The sequence below is a fragment of the Lonchura striata genome, chromosome 1 (genome assembly GCF_050655825.1).
Source record: "Lonchura striata isolate lonStrDom1 chromosome 1, ASM5065582v1, whole genome shotgun sequence".
Taxonomy (NCBI): Eukaryota; Metazoa; Chordata; class Aves; order Passeriformes; family Estrildidae; genus Lonchura; species Lonchura striata.
The window spans coordinates 18113365-18122679 of record NC_140703.1 but is presented as its reverse complement, the minus strand read 5'-3'; the positions used below and the strand labels follow the sequence as shown (position 1 = coordinate 18122679).

The following is a 9315-nucleotide window of genomic DNA, read 5'->3' as shown; positions in this document are numbered from 1 at the left end:
CCAATATCTGTCACCTACGTTGAACAGTGTGTCCCCAGCCTGAACCAACAGAAAAATGCCAACACTGCAGTGAAACATGGAGGGCATGGAGAAGGAGAAAAAGAACAAGACACACCCAATTTCCTCCATCTTGTCCCCTTTGGACCCCTTATCTAGAATCCTAAAATTTTACTTTTGCACCCATGCCACACTTAATTATTCCTTATATCAAACACTCAGAGCTTGTAATTCATCCTGTAAGACTGAAAACTCTTTTCCATGGACAGAGATCCCAGACAGTGTCTCTGGGGGCTCTGTCCAGGGGGTTCCTGACCCCTGCCAGGGTCCCAGACCTTCCAGGGCAGCCAGAGGGAAGCCCTGGATTCCCACACAGTCTCTTCAAAACAAGCACACAAATCCCTCTCAGGCAGCAAACACACAGAACATTTCCCCTTTCTAGCTGAGCACTGAGCAGTATCTTCACAGACACCTTGAGCCAGAAGGGGAGTTTCTGGTGTGTTAAAAGGCAGCAGAAGAGGCAGACCCAGCTTAGGACTGGCTCAACTTATTCCCTTTCAAATAGTTTTGATCCTCCTCTGACCTCACCCCTGACACAGGAGTGAGTTCAGTGGATATCTCTGAACTCTCCTCCTCCAGATGTAACAGCCAGCCTGGGTTTTCCTTCCCTGCTTCCTCCAAAAATTAAACCCATCCCATTTTCCTAAGTACCAGCAGAAATAACTCTCCCTTCCACATCTGGAGCTTAGAGCAACAAATAGGAGAGACAGAAAACCAAGTGGGAGAAAAAGAAAAGTCAGGAATACCTGAGGTGAGAAGATTTTTTTTTCTTACCGGGAAAACCAGTGTTTTTCTACTGTAGGCAAGTTAAATGTATTTAATTGTGAAGCACTTAAATAGTTATGTGTGCTTAGTGTATTTGAACTGGAAACTGCTATTATGCTTGGCCATAATGTAAAAGTAAATTCTAACTTTTTTTAATCCAGTAAAGCAGCTCGAGTTATTAATATTGGTCTTTATGGACCCCAGCAGAGGTGTGGAAATCTCATTAGGGATGTAAATGTCAGGTAGGACACTTAAAAACCTTGTTATGGAGAAGAACCCAAGTACCAAAAGTGACAGAAATTACTGCCCAACCTGAATATTGCAGAAGAGTAATTCTGCAGAGCTCTGTTACGGGGTTTGAGTGGAAGGACAATTACTACCAGCTTTATCTTGTTATAATGAAGATGAAATGTACATTTAACTAGATTTGTACTTAAACTGACTGACTAAAAGGTAAGTAATGTAGAGAAAAGTAATAAGTCTCTTTAAATATTGAATAAGTCTATTAGGGCAATAAAAAACTTTTGTAGGAGTTTTGTGTACTCTAATGGTTTATCTGTTCATAGTAATACTTCAGATTGGCTTGTGGTAAAAAATTTCATAGATATGTCCGTTTCAAATCTGATATTTAGCATTACTCAGCAATAGCTCCTTTCCTAATATAAAGTTAGCTATTCATTCTGTTGGTCTCTGTATTTTTGGTTGTCCAACACTTCTCTTGGGATAGAAAAGGTGGGCTCTGCCTGGCAAGAGCATGAGCCAATATCAGGTGAGAGTCACAATGTCTTGTCACTGTGCAGAGGGTTGGGCTGGGACCATCACACATCTTTAAGTGATTTCAAAGCCAAATGGGAAGAAATTAAATGTTAGTGTTGGAAGATGAACACTCATGACTTGTAGTAATGAAGCTTGCATGGTTTGGCTCAGGAGGAAAGATAAAATTAGGAATTCACAGAGGGTATGAGTTCAACAAAACTGCTTTTGGTTGCTCTGTACCTTTCAGCTGTGTCCTTGCTCTTTCTTTCTCTCATTTCACACCTCTCCCCATTATCAAGGAATCTTCGGAGTACAGAACGATTGGCTCTTTGCTCTGATGCAAACAAAATTAAACAGGACTGCTTGTGGGTGATTAGTTTTGATCTTTATTTTATTTTTATTTAAATCTTTTTTGATCTTTATTTAAAACACCGCCAGAAGTCTGATCATGTCAGAGGCCAATCAGATTATGGGAGTTTATTTACTCCACCATATCAAGATTAGGCACAAAGTGAAAAGGAAGAACCAACCCAGGTTCAAGATTTCTGCCTAACAGAGGCATAAATATCCAGGAAGCATCCTTGCACCTTCAGCAGCTGAGCTGTTCTGTACAAACAGTGGCATGCATTTATTTTCTTTGTTTTTAACTCAGTGACAGAAAATCTGTCCAAACAAGACATAGTAAGTATATTAGGTGGGGGAGTTTGTGGGGGTTTTTTGAGTTTGTTTCTTTTAGTGTGTACGTGTTGTTGGTTTTGTGGGGTATTTTTAGAAAAGAAAGCAGAACCAACAGGAGATGTAAGTAATGAAGGTACTGGGTTGAGTTTGTTATACCCATAAAGCATAAATTACTCTCAATTTAGCTTTAAATATTCATTGGATTTGCTCATTCACTGCTGTCCATAAAAACCCATCACATTGTTTAGCACAATTAGGCTTGATTGTTTAAAGAGTCTGGACTGAAATAGCATTAATTAGCTATGTCATGCTATTATTCACTGTCCATAAACTTGCTGTTACCATTCAGATCATGCTTGGATTTACTGGCAGAGCAGAACCTGGAAAAACATAGCAGACAGTAGACTTTATAAAGCTGTTTTATTTTTTGCTGATTCAGTTTTCTGAGGGAGGACATATTGCAATGTTAGGAAAATATCTTTAACCTTAAAATGGAGAGAGAGATGGAGATGGGACCAGGTTTTATATCTTTTTGCTAACATGTAGCTTCATAATCAGGAAGCCTTTCTATTCTTCCTTTTTTAGTAGTCCATATTAAAATTTCAAACTTGACTTTCTGACTTGAGTTGGTCTTTGCCTTTTCCAAAGATCCCATAACAGCAATATACAGGCACAAGACTTACCTTCTTCTCACAGATGTTTTACGTTGCCTTGCTTTTACATTCACTTTTCCTTTTTAGCACTTACATGAGCACAGATACTCAGTCAACACAAAGTATATTAAATAAAGATTTTAATAAATATCTTAAATAAAGTTCATTGAAAGCAACACAAAGTCAAACACAGAGAAACAATTGTCCCAGGCTGTGATTCAAGTCACTTTAGCAAAACCAAGGCTGCACAAAAATGCAAACATTTATGTTTATTTACACAAACAAGTGCCTGTTTGTGTACAGTATGATGTGTTTTTTAAAAAAAAATTAAATAAAAGGTATTTTTCTAGTTGTAAACCCCAGGCATTATGAGATTCCCTACCCTCATCTAATGGGAATATCTCTTTGTGCTTGGATGGAGCACCAGCTCGCTCCTTTGGTGTGAGCAATTACTGTCATAAGCCATAAATCTGCCTCAAGAAGTGACAGTTTAAGCTCAGGATTCTTAATGCTGGCTCTCTTAGAATAATGGTTGCTTAACATAACACTTGGAGCATTACCCATGTGGATCAAAAAGAGGGTTTTGAGTGAAAAAAAATTGTTCTGTCTTCCAGATGAGCCTTTGGCATTATGCTGCATATAAACTGCAGTTATTTCACTCAATACTGAAACTTCTACTGAGCTCATACCAGGGCTTCACTTAAAGACACCAAGAAGACAAGAAAGAAGGTGTGTTTTTAGTTTAAGGCAGTCTTCTCCTCTCTCAAAATGTTTTTATATATAAAGAAACCAAAAAACAATGGAGAGGCATAATGGTAAACAGCAAATTCCTCCTTTAAAAAATGAGCCTTCTGCATTTGCTGGGAAAGCTTCCTTGTGTTGATACATTTAAAGAATACATTAATTTCTGCCTGATTTCTCTAGTACTTCTGAAAAAAATTCAGAAGAGCCCAGTTAAAAAGCAGACATAATTGAGAAACTTCATCAGTCCTTATGTAGATGATACAGTGAGGGCAGACAGAGTGTTTATTGCTTTGGTTTTTTATTAGGACTCTGGGACATGCAGATTTTTATACAACTGTCATTATTGAATCCTGTGGAAATTTCCAGCTGACATAGTCCTCAAATTCTAGCCCCAGTGTTTTTCTGGTGTTTTTTTTTTTTTTTTTTTTTTGACTTTCTCATAAGGTTGGCAACCTTCACTGTCCTTCCCTAATCACAAAGGAGAAATATTGGTCTCTTGAGCAGCTGATGGAATTAATGACTGATGATTTCACGATTAATGTAATCTTTATGCAGCAATTTCCACTGTTGTCCAATATCCACGATGAATCTCTTCACAGCAGCCATGAAATATGTTAGAGAAATTGTAACTTAGTGGAGAACACGAGATACACATCTAATCAGAACTTTCTGAATGTAAATCATATTCATGCAAGGCAGGCAGATTTTATTGGTAGGAGAAGTCAATAACACTAACGAGGAAAAATTCATTCTGTCGAACTTGCAGTACTTTTAATGTGCCCAATTTTTGCTGGGTGCTCTTAGGCTGCCTTTTTAATTTAGATTTCCAGACACATCTAAACCACATCCTGGATGCAAACCCTACCACAGCCATGTATAATTTTAAATCAGAAAAATCCCTCACAACCATAAAGGGCTACAAGGAGATCTTTCTTTCATTTCCTTTCAATACTATTGACATCCAAGTAAGTCTCAGAAAATGTGGTTTAGTAAATAATTCCTCCTGGCATTCCTGGTATGATTTAGAAGGGAGAGTGGGTCACCTACCTGACATAATAACTGTGTTAGGAAGGATGGTATTTGTTGCACTGGGCTTTGCCTGCCTGCACAGCAGGAGATGAGAAGGAGCTTGCCTAATTTTGGGATTTTTTCCCCCCTTTCTCTGATTTCTCTAGATCTAGTTCTACTGAGGGCAGTGGAAACACTCTGCTCTTCACACAGTCTTCACCTTTCACAATTGTCTATTTTATTTCTGTACCTAAGTCTTCTCTGCATTCAGGAATCTCAGAAAATATTGCAAAATCCCTAGCATTCAAAATCATTTTTAAAGAAAAGTCTCCAGCAACTCAAAAGCCTTCAAAGCCTGTAATTAGTATCTGAATAGCATGAAGCAAACATCTCAGAAGGAGATTTTTGAAAACCTGGATCAAGACAAGGCTCAAAAATTGTACGCTTTTGTTAAGGCTGATAGGAACAATGTGTTATTTCCTCCTCTCCTCAGTGGTCCCTGCTGGTTTGGTGTGGATTAGCATCTGCAGGCTGGCATATAAACCCACAGCTTCACCTCATTGAGAGTTAATTTTTTTATATCTCTAGGATAATTTCAAATTAGAATTCTGAACTATGTGCTTAAAATCTTTTCCCCTGTTTGTGCTTTAATAATTCCAAATCAACCACAAACTCTTGCTTTGGTGAATCATCCTTTATCACCTTGATGCTGGAATATAGGATGAGATGAGATAAACAATGGATGAGCTGCCACGTTTCTACAGCTGAACATCAGTAAGATGGAGAATTTCCTGACTCAAGGTCTCAGCATTAGCTAAAAAAGAAATTTCCTTTAAAGTCACAGAGGAGTTAGAGCAGTATAAACAGTGGAGCTGCCAATTCATTGCTCTAGACTTCTGTCAGGAATCTGAGTGAGCTTGGTACTTGATTTTGACGTGCATGTTTATTTTACACCACAAGGTTTGCTTTTTCCAATCATACTTCTCCTCAGGGTTTACTTAGTTTTGCCAATACTAACAAAACTATTTGTGTGGTACCTGCTGAAATATTATTGAAGACATCTAGCAAGTCATTCTACACCCTCTTCTTAACATATTTTTAACTCTACTGCATAAACAGTTAACTTATTCCTGAAGGAGCTGCCTTCCAAATCCCGAGCCACTTAAGCATTCTCTGATTATGTATTTACTGGATGTCACTTGTTAAATTCTGTTTTCTCAACATTATTTGAGCAAAATGCTCTGGCTATCTGAACATAATAGGGGTGTTTCATGTACTGCAGTCATCCAACACTTGTCTGGGCCTTTCATCCTTCTGGCACTGCTTTTCCTTGTCAAAATGTTGGTTGAAGGCAGTCATTTGCTAAACATTTCATTTGGTAATTTCTTTTTTGGGGTGGGTGTGTGAGGGGATTGGTAATTGACCCCTAACTTTAAAACTGAGGACTCCTGAGATGGACAAGCAGGATTTTGTTTCAGTTTGATAAAGCAGAAATACCAGTTCAGTGCAGTGTCTCTGCACGCTCTTTCTGCTTTAGGATACTCTAAATTTACCAGATCTGCAAATTAATCTCATTTTGAGCTTAATATTCTTAACAGTTTATAGTCCCTCTGCTTTCTTTTCTTCTGGCTATCACTGATCAGTGCTTAAAATTCCTGTAGACCCTTGCGTGCTTCAGCATTTTTTTTTTCTGCCACAACTGTTGTAATGCATTGTGTTTTCCAGGGACAGATTTCACACGGGATTGGTGAATCAATGTTTTCTGCCAAATTTTATGAGTGTTTGGCAAAGTGACAGTATTAATTGAAAAAACCTGCTGGTGGTTCAAGCCTGTTTATGTAAACAGGGGCACTTTTACTTTCCAGCCATGTATCCCAGTCATTTTGTGGTGGGATTTTAGTTCCTGGCCACTCAAAAGCTCTCATTCTGAATGTCAAGTAAGTCTTTCTGCAGGAAGAATATTAGTTCTATTCCAGGTGAAAACATTAATCTGAAAGAGGCCAGCAGAAGTTATCCTCCTTCTCAAAAAGACTCCTTTTTATTTCTTTTTTATATATTTTTTTTTTAATTTGGGAGGAATCTTAAAGAAATAAATTTTCCCTTGAGGTGAAATATTCACAGGAAAATTAAATAGGTGAGGAGATAGATAATTTTTCATTGCCAGTCTTATACATGGATTTCCAAATCTTTGTATTTGCATTCCAGGATAATCTGCTTAGAGGACAAATACAGATCTATAAAACATTTCAGGCTTAAGTGATTTACAAGCTGTATGATACAAAACTGTGGGTGAAATTCACTTGAGTGTGTGAAAACGGAGTCTGTCTTTAAGCTGATAAACAGACCTCTGCTGTAAAGCTGTGCTGTTTTTTCCTTTTTTTATATTGGATAAAATATTTAAATTTGGGCTTGAAAACATCAGAAAACCATTTATTGTGAGGTGCCCTGTCCTTCATACAAGAGTATTTAATTGTGAGCCTGTGCAAACACTGCTCTATCTCCTCCTCCTCTGTTTGCTGGGACACGTGCAGCTCCAATGGGGTTTTTCTGTCCTCTGCAGTTCTAGGAAGGAGGAATCACATCTGGGATGAGCCCAGAATATCCTTTTTTACCTGCTTTGCTTCTGATAACCTAAAGCCCTGATGCTTGGACTCTGCCCTCCAGCTGAGCTGACTTCCTTGCAGTGAGCTGCAGCATTTAAATCCAAGCCACCTGGTCAGAATATTTTAATATTTAGCACTGAAAAGCTATTTCTAGTTCAGGCCAGGCTTCTAATTTAAAGTAGTCCTGCTGGTTTTGATGGGACATGGCAAACACAGGTCCCGCATCAATCCAGTCAGTCCAGTTATCAACAAGGAGGTTCCAGCCAGAAGTCAGGATAATTATCTGTGTATTTATGTGGTGGTGGTTTGTTTTGTTTCATTTTCTCTTGCCAATACCTGAGCTCAATATCTTCAATTTATCCATGTAAGAGCACATTTGCTGCAGTCATGCTGCTGACTCTGGTGTAGACATAGACTGGGTCTCGTTTTGCATGGGAAATAAGCAAGTTTTCCTGGCATAAATAGGATAAAAACTAATGGCTGCATCTACTTTTCTTCATTATCTTCATCATTTTGCTGCTACTCTTAAACAACATGTCAGCATTTAGTCATAAACAACTCTGTAAAAAATGTGTGCAGACAAACATCACATTATATTGCAAGTATACATCAGATTTCTGAGTGGGTTTTTTATTTTATTTTTTCCATGACTGCAGGACTTTTTTTCTGTGGGGTGACATTACTTACTGATCTCTATCCTTTTTTATTTATTTTATTTTATTAATTGGCCCTTACTTTAGCAGCAAATCAATCTGCACAGATTTGTGTTTGATATAAACACTGGGAGTGTCTGGTAAGGAAAGCTACTGCTTGTGAGCTCATGTGCTCAGAAGGAAAGAAACACAAAGCTGGTGTTCTGGCAATTTTATTTGAAAGAAATAAATGTGAATACAAGTTTTACTAAGAAAAAAGGAGAGCCACAAGACTTGTCTTCTTTGTATGAAATCCTTATTTGTGGAAAAAAATGTCAAAAATTTGATCCTTTTTAATTAAGCTGCAACTTGGCGAGTGAAGGGGAAAAAATTATTTGGACTAAATTGATTAAAAACATAGAAAGGGCTCTTATGGAATTTTCCCTGAATTTAAACCTCTTGATGTATTTGAGTCAAGTCATTATGTGCCACATTCACAATTTATACCAGCTGACTTTAAGGGTACTTCATTAGTGCAATACCAGTGAGAATTTTCCACTAAGAGAAAACCTAATGAATGCAGAAGATTTAACAACCTTTGAAGTTCCGTTAATCTAAACCATGAAGAATCAAAAATAACAATGAAATTTTCACTTATAATACAACTTATCATGTTAGTGGACACACAGGCTAGAATCATTACATCTTTTTTTGGTATCTTGGAAAGAGTTAATGAAGAAAATTCATATTTAAGTAAGTAACCATTAGTTATTGCACACCTACTGGAACTGATCCTAAAAACAACACCAAATTTATCTAAAAAAAAATCTAGTTCTTCAATACCTCTGTCATTCAGATGAGTTTTGCATGAACTTGAATAAAATTTTGATTTATAGAGGCAGGGTGTCTTTTTTATGCAATGCTTGTAGTAAGCCGTTCTTCTGTAAAATGTGAATGGATTCAGAGTTTTTGTCTTATTGCTGGCTCTAGTAATGAACTGCTTGTTAATGGGAGCAGTTGGAAGACTTCTCAACTGAAATTCTTAAGCTGGAGATTTCTTTTTAATATTCCTAGGTAAATTAGCTGATTCTGGTCTACTTTTTTATCCTTGGGTAACTCCAATGCTGCTGTTTTGGTTTTTAAGACATCCAAAGTCATGACTTGGCTCAATGGGAAACCAAAGACCTCAAGGTTAAATAATTAGCACTAGCTGAGCATTATTTGGGGATCTGTAATATTTCAATATTTTTAATCTTTATATCCAATTAATTAAATTATATTAGGAACCACCATGACTGCAGGAATTGTACTAATTCTGTTATGAGTCTGCATCCAGCTTTAAAGCCAAGTTCAAAATCAATTCCTGTCTGCAACTTTTTTAGCAGTCAGACTGAATTAAGATGGTTGAAGAAACCCACA

At 37.4% G+C, this 9315-nt stretch overlaps 1 long non-coding RNA gene across 2 annotated transcripts in view; it reads left to right on the top strand.

The window, feature by feature from the left end:
- The first annotated feature begins 309 nt into the window (after positions 1 to 309).
- LOC146768609 (uncharacterized) overlaps positions 310 to 9315 on the top strand; it is a 30807-nt gene continuing 21801 nt past the window's right edge. For both annotated transcript variants that reach the window (XR_014950844.1, XR_014950825.1), the window contains exon 1: positions 310 to 808. This is a non-coding gene — a long non-coding RNA (uncharacterized LOC146768609). The remainder of the gene's footprint in view (positions 809 to 9315) is intronic.